Source organism: Balaenoptera physalus (genome assembly GCF_965194825.1).
Source record: "Balaenoptera physalus genome assembly, chromosome: 13".
Classification (NCBI taxonomy): Eukaryota; Metazoa; Chordata; class Mammalia; order Artiodactyla; family Balaenopteridae; genus Balaenoptera; species Balaenoptera physalus.
The window spans coordinates 46032997-46045614 of record NC_138892.1 but is presented as its reverse complement, the minus strand read 5'-3'; the positions used below and the strand labels follow the sequence as shown (position 1 = coordinate 46045614).

Genomic DNA, 12618 nt, shown 5'->3' with positions numbered 1-12618 from the left:
ACTTCAGAAAGAAAGAAAGGAAGAAAAAAGCCCTCCTGGCCATTATTATCTTAAGTTCTTAGTAAAATAACAGAGCGGATATTAAGGAAAAAAAAGTATTATATATGCATCAAGAGAGCAGTGAAAGCCTGGGTGATAAACAGCATGGACTTATACAGAACAGATCATGCCAGACATATTCAATTGCATTCCTTTGATCAAATTACAAAGTGGATGAAAGGAATTCAGTAGGTATAATATATCTGGACTTTACTGAATCATTTGATTTATGCCTTATGAAACTTACTTAAAATTTTAATTAAAGTTAGCTTACCTATTTACACTAACACATAGCCTGAAATAAACTCATAAATTAAAAAAAGGAAGATGAGATTTAGCAGCAAAATATATGAGTTAAAGAAGAGGGGGGTGGAAAGCTCCAAAATGGGCACTGGAGAAACAATTTGTCCCTGAAGACAAGGAGAACTATTAAAAGAGTAGAAAGGTGAGATGCTAATACAGAGTTACAGAATGGAATGGAATTCTCAGTATTCATTTTCAATTTATTTATTTATTTATTTATGGCCGTGTTGGGTCTTCGTTTCTGTGCGAGGGCTTTCTCCAGTTGCGGCAAGCGGGGGCCACCCTTCATCGCGGTGCGCGGGCCTCTCACTATCACGGCCTCTCTTGTTGCAGAGCACAGGCTCCAGACGCGCAGGCTCAGTAGTTGTGGCTCATGGGCCTAGTTGCTCCGCGGCATGTGGGATCCTCCCAGACCAGGGCTCGAACCCGTGTCCCCTGCATTGGCAGGCAGATTCTCAACCACTGCACCACCAGGGAAGCCCTCAGTATTCATTTTAATGGATCTGGAAAAAATGGATATGTTTGCAATACAAGAAACAGTGTAAATAATTGTCAGTTTGTAGATGTGCTAGCAAGAGGGTCTCTGGTCTGCCACCACCTGATAGTTTTGTTCCTAGAAAAATTTTAGCTGTCAAAAGTTGTGTTATAAAACCTGTTGTGTCAGTGAGAAAAAGGGCCTCAGGTCCTAAAGAGTTTGAAAATTACAATAATGAAATATTTCATCTAGAATGTTTAACAAATATTGCCCCAGATCCCACCTCGGTTTTGGTCATTAATAATAGGCTTTGTGTTCTCATTACCATTAACCCTGCCATTAGCACAGTGCTTCCACACATTCCATTCATCCTTATTACCCCATTATGATAAAGAAAGCAGCTGTTGTAACAGTTGCTTCAATTCTTTTTCTTGCATGAATGTAAGAAACATGAATGTGGTGGCGTGCAGGCATTATCCTGATACAACTGATAATCTGTGTTTTGCAAAACATGTTTTCCAATTTATCAATCACATCATAACCAATTCAGAATATGAAAATTCACACTGTTAAATAAAACCTGTGTATAATAGTAAATTGTTTAGAAACACACCCAAAAGGCATCTCATTCAGGGTAACTGGCTATAATTTTCAGTAGTTGCCACTAGGTGGTGAAATCCTGTGATGCTATAGCGCAGTGACATTCTCACAACTTCCAGAGCTCCCCACTCAGAGCCCAAAGCTTTCCCCAGAGTGGCTGATTGCAAAAGCTCTCAGAGCACCCTAGCAGGATGACCCATTGACCTTGTCAGGGCACGGAGGTGTGTTTTGCCTCTACTCTCCTTGCTGTAAAATTCTCCCCAAACCCCAACATATGCTTATAAAAGTTGGCTATGCCTTATAAACTGCCAAAGCTTATAAACCAGAAAATATGGTGATGTATTAAACAGATATGTACTCTTTTCCCTCCGGTAGCACAAAACTCTTTTTAAGGCAAACGTATTGTTACTATGAATCATGATTCTGTTTTTATCACTCTATAGAAATGTAATTGAAAAATAACACACTGGGGTTATTTTAGGGCCAAGAATTAACATAAAGTGTAAAAAGAAAATGGGTAAAAGAGATGATATTTTCGTTTTTGGAATTTGGACATTTATCAACACTTGGAAGCCAGAAATCTGTTGTTGCCATAGAATTAATTCACATACTAGACAGAATTTTAGCTGATTAAGAGTTTTGACTGGTTTTGAGATTAAAATTAAAAGTAGATAAAAATATATGTCTATTTGACAACCAAGAACAAACATGAAAATTAAAAAGAAAACATCGAACCCCAAAACAAAGCATTTCATGTTTCACTAGTCATTGAGATGCCCACAGTATTGGAGATCAGGTTTTTACTGACTCTAGCATATATTTACTTTTTTTTTTCCACTCGAATTTTACAGTTAGCATAGTGTAATGTGCACAATCACCAGGGTCATGGAGATGGGATATATTATTCAGTATTTACAAAATTTACTTGTCCAAGGAAGCCCCCCCCATCCCCTTTTGGAGGAATATCAAGTTTGATGAGATTTCTTTTGTCCAACAGCTGGGAAAACCAGCTCATTATTAAGTCCCCAGCCAAAGGTAAGGGTGGCCCATGAGGCCATTCCTGCCTTAGATGCCTTTGTCTTATCAGATCAGACACGTGGTTTTCTTAGAGTCCAGACAATGCAGAACCTAGAGTCTCCAGGGAAACCAACTTGTTATGGTCTGTAGATGGTTACCTCTGAAAAAACTACAAGATTTTTGTGCCATAGGGTCTTCTGGGCAGGATATATTTGGCTTGGATTTGGTCACTTCCTTAGTGAATACACTGCTCACAATTAGGTGGTAGATTATGTCTGACTTAGGAGACATCACATATATTAAGGAGTTAAATGGTGTGGACAATTGGACTGAGGCTATGGAGTGATGGCAGGGGATTATGATCATATAATCAGATGTAAAGTAGAATTTTTGTGCCATAGGAAGACTTTTATTTTGTGCGGGAAAACTAAGTAATGTGCCTATTAGTTAGACCAAGGTAGACCTAGTCTGAATAGGAGCCATTACTAGAAAGAAGACTACCAATATTTCTATATTGAGGAATAAAAAGAATTCATGAGTTGTCCACTGGATGCTTGGTAAGAATTTATTTTAAACTGTACTTGGGATTTTGGTTTTATTCAGGTATAATGTGGTCAACAGATCAGGAGATGATCGCCATTGAAAAGATAGTTTGTTATAGTTTCCAAGAGAAGAGAAGAAGCCATCCTGTGTAGGGCCACATGAGCAAGCACCAGGACCAGTCAGGAGTAGAAGAAGCAAGGGTAAAGCATGAGCAAAAGCCTCTATTGTGGTTTTCCAAAGAATGAGTGGGTGAGGCAGGATAAGCAGCTGAGCAGGTATTGAATTGGATAGTTTGAATAAGTGGCTGGGCTCTGGGGCATGAGGGTAGTCCCTAGTTGTCTGGCACCTGGCCCTGGGGTGATTAGGGTAGAGGAATATTGCCTCCTGGAATGTAAAAGACAGATAGTGGAGATGGTCCTGAGTTTGGGCTCTGGATTGGTTAATTTGCATGTGAAAAGTATACTTCCTGGAAAGTAATTTGCTCTCTCTAAGGACTGGCTAGCCCTGGCAGGGCAATCTTCCAGTCAGCGAGGCTGCAGATGCCAGAACTTCAGGAATACAAAAAAATAAAGAAATACAGTTAATATAGGACTCTGGAATGAGGAGAAGGGTCTAAGTAGTGAGAAATTTAAGAGCTTAGCCCCAGTATTCTCTTTGCTATAACTCTAACGTTCCAGGGAAGCTCCCACCTCAGGGCCTTTGCATTTGCTGTTCTCTTTACTTAAAGCATTCTTTCCAAACTTATCTCCATGGCTTCTTCCCTTATTTCTTTCATATCTTTACCTTAATAACACTGTTACAGTAAATCCTCTACCACTCTACTTGAAATTGCACCCTTCCCAAAGGTCCCTCTACCTTCCCTGCTTTATTTTGCTTGATAATATCACTCTGTGACATATATTTTACTTGTTAATTTTATTTTCTCCCATAACTAGAGTGCAAGCCCTATAAAAGCAAGGGTTTTTAAAAATATTTTGTTCACTACTGTGTCTCTACGATCTTGACTAGTACCTGCACATGGTAGGTATTTAATAAATATTAGTTAAATGAATGAATAAATGAATGAACAACGATGTTCAACATTAAACGTAAAGCTGTTTTATGTTCCCTGAGACCTCCAGTAGCACTCTGTTGTCCACACAACCTTGGGTAGTGGTGCTTTGAACAAGGACCCAGAAGTAGAGTCCAACTTGGGATGAAGTGGTACAGAGAGAAGGAGGTATAGTTCCAGGAGGAGGAACCACTGATAGGGATCAAGAATTAAGCAAAAGAAGGAATTCAGAGTAAAATTGAAGAGTGAGAGGTATCCAGGAGAATTGCAAGCAACTATACCCCAATTCTCAGGGGGCAAAGAGGGATTTGGATTTCTCAAAGCATGTGGCATGAGCAATCAAATCATGTTTTCTGAATATTAAAAAAAAAAAGTGACTGAGAACTACAGGGCTGGGGTACACATGGGTTTCAATGACAATGCAAGGCAGTCTTTGGTAAAAAAATATTTTTTCTTTAAGAAAAAATATTTAAAAATAAGAAGGAAATCTGACTTTCTAAGATAAGTATAATTCACAGAAGAAAGGAAGCACATTGCGTTTTGTTGAAGAGTAAGGAGACAAGGCGATTACTAGCATCATTCTCTGTACTTCCTTGACGATGTTCTCCGTGCATTTCACTGATACATAAGAAACACAAAAGCTCAGCATAAAATTTCAGTTTGTGAGTCAACAGTGCAGGGACATACGCAATAACGCAGCAGCCTTTAGATAAAGGAGAACACTGCTATTGTTTCTAACTGCCATGGCAAAGTTATTCCCTTTTACACATTTTCAAGATTCCACTTTGCAGGTATTTTTCCCCGTCAGTGCAGTACTTGCTTTGTTTTGTCACCTAATTTTTCAATCACCTACTTCTAGCTGATAATAAAAGAAATGAATAATATCCTGAGTGTATGCTCAATTCCGTGCTTGTATTTCCAGTGGTAGGAACTACTTGTACATAGCAATAGCAGATCATTTCTCTAAACTGAGGATAATTTAAGTAATTTTTATTTGTGATGTGACAAGTGTACTGTATACCTATGGAACAAGGAAACACTAAATTTTATTGTAAAGCTTGCTGATGAGATACAGTATACTTCAAACACATTTTAGTGTAAGTAAATAAAAGAAATAATTTTTTCTGTAAGTGATACAAAGAAAATATTTAAGCGTTGAGTAAAGCCTTGTAATTTTTATGTTCACAGCTTTGTCAAAAAGATGTTATCTTCCCAGCAGCGTCGTGTTATCAAAGATGCAAACCTTAAATCAACAGCTGTTACACCCCCGGCAAGTTATGAATTTTTCCTGATTTGTAGCAATCGTTCTTTTTATTTCTCTTCTCAGTCAAGCAAGGAAATTAAGGTTGTTTTCATGTAGAAGATACACACATTGTGGCTTAGTATCGCATATAATCCACATCTCTTACCTTTTAAGTTAAATTGCTATTAAGTTGAATGTGGTCTGAGGGCTCTTTTTGATTAATACCAGAAATATTGTTAGTAAATAGAAGGTAGAGACAACATTATTTACATAAAAGTAAAGAGAAGATAACACAGACATAATAACAGGCATCATTTTATGATTTTCATGATTTGTATTATACTGATACATCAAAACAAAATGAAAATAAAAGCGAAAAAGATTTATGGTAGTAGAGGAGAGAAACTGCTGCGGTTTTAAGTGCTCATTTATTTATTTATTTATTTGGCTGCGTCAGGTCTTAGTTGCACACGGGACGCGTGGGCTCTTCGTTGTGGTGCGCGGGCTTCTCTCTAGTTGTGGTGTGTGGGTTTTCTCTTCTCTAGTTGTGGCGCATGGGCTCCAGGGCGTGTGGGCTCTGTAGTTTGCGGCACACAGGCTCTAGTTGAGGCACGCGAGCTCAGTAGTTGTGGCGCGCAGGCTTAGTTGCCCCGCGGCACGTGGGATCTTTGTTCCCTGACCAGGGATTGAACCTGCGTCCCCTGCATTGGAAGGTGGATTCTTTATCACTGGACCACCAGGGAAGTCCCTTAAGTGCTCTTTTGAAAAATATCCTCTGCCTTAAAAACATCAGAGCAGGTAATCTTTTGGTGAGTTTAGATAAACAATACTTTGAAGTTACAATCCACTTCTTCACAAGCTAAAAGTGACCTGGTTGTTCTCAAAATTGTTTGCCCAAATGAAGAATAACTAACATTTGTTAAGTGTTTATAAGCATTATTTATTGTACTAAAATGCTTTCTGTAGAGCAGCTGCTATAATACTGACTACTCTGCTGCGCTAAGTGCTGTTAACAGTCCCCATTTACTGGTGAGGGAATTGAGACCCAGTGATCAGCACAGTGTCCAAGGTCCCAAATGGTGGAACAAGAATTCAAATCCAGGTCATTAAACTCATCAGAAGGAAGCCTCAACCGATGGAATTCTTTAAACATTTTGTAACATGGACTCCTGATTACAGGGAGGAATGTCTCTGGGGAATTCAAGCATCCGTTGGCAGCAGCATCTTGTTCTTTTTGGGGGTAATTTGCTGAAGTATCTATGGGTTACTGAGGTTTATTTTATCTCATATACACTATTGCAGTGGCTATTATGTGCCAGGCACTATTCCAAGCACTTTATAAATATTAACTGTATGAGTTAGGTCCTACTACTACTACTATTATTAGGTACTATTATGAGATAGGTACTATTATCTCATTTTATAAATGAGGAAATGGAGGCATGGTTTAAATAACTTGCACAAGGAAACGTAGGTAATAAATGATACAGATTTGACATGAAGTGTTTGGTCTTATAGTCTGCACTCTTGACCACACTACACTAAGGCTGCCTGTCTGTATCATCAGCTATTGCTTTAACAAACCACCCTGAAACTCCATGGTTTACAATAAGCGTATACTTTTCTTGCTCACAGATCATCAGGTTAACCATGGTTTGGCTGGATGGCTCTGTTCTGGGTCAGATGACCTTCGACCCTGGAGTGGGTTGGGTTCAGCTCTGCTGCATATGTGTTTTTTTGAGGGGCTTATGCTCAAGGGGAGCATCTACCCAGGGCATGCTTTTCTCAGGCAAATCAGCAGAGTGCTGCAACCAAGCCCAAACTGCACAAGCATATTGAAGGCCTATTCGCATCACATCTACTAACATACCATTGGCCAAAGCAAGTTGGGTCCACGCACAACCTCAGGAATTCAGGAAGTACATTCTTCCCACCATGGGAGGGAGAAGGTCGTGAACGTTTCCTGCATAGCAATCCCAGTGATCACTCTCTACCCTGGTCACCACTCAACCAGATTTTGGAGTGGGAGTGTTTATTAGTTAAGGTTACTCTAGTGACTAAGTTAGATACGTCCCCAAATCTCAATTGTCTAACATAATAATAGTTTATTTTTCACGTGTGTGGCATTTGGACAGCATTCCACATGTTCACTTATGAACTCAGCTAGGTCCTAAGGTATCCTGTCGCTACCTTCCTCTACGTTCTGAGACCTCTTCATTCAGCCAGCAGATGCAGAAGAGCTGGCATGAAAGCTCGTTATGGATGAAATCTGGAAGCCACATTCATTACCTCTCCACATTTTATTGGCTGGAACTCAGTCACATGGTCACTCCTACCTCCATGAAATAGAGTCGTGAGCTCAGAAAAAAGGATACATGGATTTGGTGAGAACATCTAGCCAGTCATTGTCATAGATGGCAAAGTACTGCTGAAAATGCAAAGGCATCCAAGTGACTTTACAACAAAACACGAGTATTTGAACTTGTGCTTCATGTTACCTTAATATAGCCTAAACCAGGAAAGCTTAGATGTATTTAATCTATCTCTAAAATCAGGATAAAATGTTAGTATGAAAATCATAGCTTTTTTATAATGGAATCGATAAAATATTGGCTTTTGGGGGGGAATGAGGTGGGAAGAATGGTCATGTAAAAGGAGGAAGCCATCTCTACCGATTCCTACCTAAATTTGACCTGTAAAAATGAGCTTGGAGTCTGAAAGCTGGAGTTTGCATCAGAATGAAGCAGTCAATATATGCAAATGGGAAGTTTTGAAATCCCAAAGCAGAGTATGAGTCATTGGAAGAAAATATTTTGTGATGGCATGATTTTTCTGGAGCCATTCAGAACAGACATTTCTCTTTGGCTTTACAAAAGTGTACTGATATTTTGCGGGGTTTGAGATAAGTCATACCTTCCCAAATTAATCTTCACTGTTTCTGAGGACCATGGCTAGTTAAAACTCTACATCGTTACTTAACCTCATGGTTTTTCTTTTCTTTCCCTCTTTGTGTATTTTTAAAAATAAAATTACTCATATAAGACAAGTGGAAGATGAAAGATTAAATCTATTCTTCCATAGTGCCAAATCGAACTCAATTTTGAGGCAGAGCTGTAGCTATACTATGAAAACAAGTATTCAATTAAAGACGTTATTCACTGTATGACTCACCAATTACTAATACAATTATTATAACTCTTGTTGCCATGAGAAGTTCAATTACATTACAGCAAAATTACTATAGAATACAAAATTGATATTACTTACCTTTTCATCTTGACGAATTCAGAGCACCTAAATCACATCTTGTAGCTGTCAGTTTTCAGTCATTATTTATGTCAGATGTATTATTGACTGAAGAAAGCCAGATTTTCCTTCTTCCCTTTAAAACACTTAGAATAGCTGCTTTTGTATCTTGCATTTTTGACAAGTACTTTTTGTGTCAAAAACATATTATGTCACAGCATAAATCACTGCTTCGGTCCCTGTATGCATGATTTTCTAAAAGGAGATAAAATCTGTTAGATTTCTTTAAAGTGAAAAACCCATAAAACAAAAACAAAATGAAAAAAAAAAAAGTCTTCCACATGTCATCCACAACATTTTAGTTCAATTTATAGCATTTGCTTTGCACAAGTTATACAGCAAATTTAATTGGGAATGAGGATGAGGCATTTTTGTGTCAATAACATGATAATACTAACAGCAACTCTAATTACGAGAATTCAGGCTTTCATTGATTTTGTTGTTCTCCTGGGAAATTCTGTATCTTGTACCTTAACAAAAGGAATCTTGCAATGTTGTCAAAACTTAGGTAGTTTTTTTTGCATCGTCGTTCGTTTATTTGGTTTAGGTGGTCCTGAGAAAAGTTTCCTTATGTTCTGTCTCCCTCCTCTTTTAAGTGAAATTGTTGGTTCATGGGAAATAACTGTTCTCTAGAGTTGAAGCAGCTGGTGCCTCAATATCCATATTTTGAAGCTGAAATAGCACAGTAAGATCATTGTGGATAGAAAAGAAGGAAATAAATCAGCTCGTGAGATATTATCATTCACTTTACATCGTGAAAAACAAATACAGCTGTCATATTCTAACATTCACCATAGATAAATTGAAAATGTATATCATTATTTAACACAGTGAAAAAAGAATATCTCTGACTATGCGATGTGCAATATTTTGGTAATGTGTCTTATTAAAGCAGAGTAAATTGGCTACTGGATGGTAAAATTGCAGAGTTTATCAAAGTGCTGAATCAGAGACTCAATGTATAGAAAGCAATCTTACACATTTATGAGTGAAGAACATGTTGGTGTTTATTAATCTCCGGAATAGGTTAGAGCAGAATGTGGCATTTTAAAAATATAAAAAGCTATCGAATTAGACTTTTATTTCTTGTCTTCTGAGTGTCTCTCATTTCCTTTGGGAAAAGGACTCGATTTCTTTTGAGGAAGTACTTCTCCCATTTATATGGGAAGAGTTGTTGTCATTTTGGGACAGGAACCTGCATTTTTGACAGTAGTGACTGCTCCGGGGGGTGGGGAGCAATCACAGTATTTCATCCTCTTTCCACAGTGGATGTGATTCAAGCTGGGGACAATAGGAATCAGTCCATCTCTGGGATTTTTCTTCCAACTACAGCTGGGAGCTGGGAGCAAAAGTACTTCCATAGTCAGTCTGCAATAGGAGGGAATAAGGCCAACGTGCAGGAAGAGCAGAGAAGAGAGAAGAAAGAATCTTGTTTGTATTTGAATTCTTGTGTCCAGGCTCTAAAATCCCAGAAGTTGCTGTGCTAAGGTTTGGTCCTTCATTTCTGTGAGACTTTGCAGTATCTTTGCAATAAACACTCTGCCTCTTTTTTTCCCTTACTTCTGGAAGTTCAGCTTAAACTTCTATCACTTTCAACCAAAGGAATAAAGGAATCCTGACATTATATATATATATTCAATATATACATAAGGAATGTTTTATAGAATATTTATTTTTCCTCAAGGTCCCCAAATATAAACTTTTATTTTATTTCATTTTGATATCTAGTGAGAAAACAAGTTTCTAGGCACTCATTTGTGCATTCATTTATCAATCAACATTTATTGAGATCTCCTCTATGCTAGGCACTGTTCTAGGTGCTGGGGATGTGATATTGAAAGTGAAACAGGCAAGATGTCTGCCTTCATGGAGCTTATGTAAGTAATGACAGCATACAGACAGTAAACATAATCAATAAGAAGGTAATATAGTATATCAGAAGGTGAAAAGAGCCATAGGGAGAAAACACAAAACAAGGAAAGAATTTAAATGTGCTGGGGTAGGGCTACAATCTTAAGTCAGGTGTGAGAGAGTCCTCAATGAGAAGTTGAGATCGAGCAGACTTGAAAGAGATGGGGCTCTGAGCCATGAGTAGGGCGACCATATTCATCCGAATGGGGACACTTTTAAGATTGTGTGTGTTAACGCTGGAATATCAGGCACAAATGGGGACTCTCTCAGGCAAACCAGGATACATGGTCATCCTAGCTGTGGGGGGATCTGGAAGTAGAGAATTCCAGGTAGAAGAAAGGGCAAGTACAAAGGCCCTGAGGCCAGAGAGTGCATGGCTCTTTCAAGGTCCAGCAAGGAGGCCACTGTGGCTAGAGCCAGGTGAGCAAGGGAGAGAGCAGGAGGAGGAGAAGAAAGTGAAGCATTTTATGAGGGGTCCTGAAGGCCATGGTAAGGACCTCGGTATTTACTCTGAGAGAAATGGAGAGTCATTTTATCATAGGAGTGCCATGACCTGACTTGTGTATTAAAAAGATAGTAGAGTGTAGGTGGTCAAGAATAGAAGTAGGGATTTCACTCAGCTGCTGTTGTAATAACCCAGATGAGGGGAGATGGTGAGTGGGACTGGGTGTGGTCATAGTAGCAGCAATGTGAGAAAGTGGTCAGATCTTTGGTTTATTTTAAAGGTAAAACCAACAGTATTTTCTGATGGATTTGAAGGTGGAGTGTGAGAAAGAGAGAGAAGTCAGGGATGATTCCAGAAGGGTTGGCCCAAGTAACAGAAGGTTGCAGTTGCTATTTCCTGAGATGGGAAAGACAGTAGAAGGACCAGGTTTTAGAGGAAAAGATGAATTAACCATTGGACATGGTAAGTTTTAGAAGTCTATTAAATAGCCGAAGTAGTTTCCCAAAATAAAACCAGGCTGCTGTCATCAGAAAGAAAGAAGTGTTGAACAGGTCAAATCTGAGGACATAGCAGCCATCACTTCTAGTAGTAACTGTCTAGTAAAGGAAATGAGGTTTGTCTGTCATGGCTTATTTTTAGTGAGCCTAAGTTGGGATCCTAGTAGTGTTTCTTTTCTGAATTCTCCAAATCTGTTCTTCCAATTATTAGGTGTAGAATCTTGCTATAGTTTTCAGAAGATGACATTTCTTTCTTGAAGACTGGAACTACTTTTGCATATGCTCTCTTCTATAAAATTTCTTGCAGTGCTCTGGGGTGTATTTCATTGTAACTCATAAAATCTATGTGTTCTTCTAGGACCTCCTCACCTGGAGATTCCATTTTCTTAAAGTTCCTTTTACCATCTTTTCCATTTTAAAATCACTTACTTGTTCTGTTTTATTTTAAAAGCAATACATGTACATTATGGAATATTCATGGAATACATATGCACAGCAAAAAAAAAAATGAAAATCTTACACCTAGAAATAACAACTGTTAACATTTTAGTGTATGTCCTTCCCATATTATTTCTATGCACATACATATATATCCTTCCCATATTATTTCTATGCACATACATATATATCCTTCCCATATTATTTCTATGCACATATATATGTCTGCTTATCTATTTATCATCTAAAATTGAATTATATTGAAAACATTCTGTTTTTGTAACTCACCATTTTCACTAATATAAAGTCATCTTCTTGACAGATAAAATGGAGGCATAATAACAATTAGATAGTTCCATGTTCTCTCTGTCATCTGTTAACCTTATACCATCTGCCCTTAGCAGAGGGCTTATTGCTTCCTTGTTTTTACTCCAATTTTAAAAAATCAAATTTATTTTTATATTATTTTTCACACATTTCAATTCAATCTAGAATTTATCCATTGTGACAATTTCTAACAGATCTAAGCCACTCTGTTACATTTATTTGTCTTTTATTGTATGCTGATAGTTATATACATCTTCTTTGGTGAAGTGTCTGTTCAAGTCCTTTGCCCATTTCTTAGTTGGGTTATTTTACTGCTGAGTTATGACATTTCTTTATTTGTTCTGGACACAGGTCCTTTGTAAGATATACAATTTAAAAATATTTTCTCTGAGTCTGTAGCTTGTCTTTTCATTATTTTAACCG

At 38.0% G+C, this 12618-nt stretch overlaps 2 long non-coding RNA genes across 2 annotated transcripts in view; one reads left to right on the top strand and one right to left on the bottom strand.

The window, feature by feature from the left end:
• LOC309640426 overlaps positions 1-5741 on the top strand; it is a 176439-nt gene extending 170698 nt beyond the window's left edge. Inside the window, exon 4 of the long non-coding RNA XR_014252207.1 lies at positions 5217-5741. This is a non-coding gene — a long non-coding RNA (uncharacterized lncRNA). The remainder of the gene's footprint in view (positions 1-5216) is intronic.
• An 8-nt stretch (positions 5742-5749) lies between these two features.
• The window catches only part of LOC309640429, a 41525-nt gene continuing 34656 nt past the window's right edge, over positions 5750-12618 (bottom strand). Inside the window, exon 3 of the long non-coding RNA XR_014252210.1 lies at positions 5750-8772. This is a non-coding gene — a long non-coding RNA (uncharacterized lncRNA). The remainder of the gene's footprint in view (positions 8773-12618) is intronic.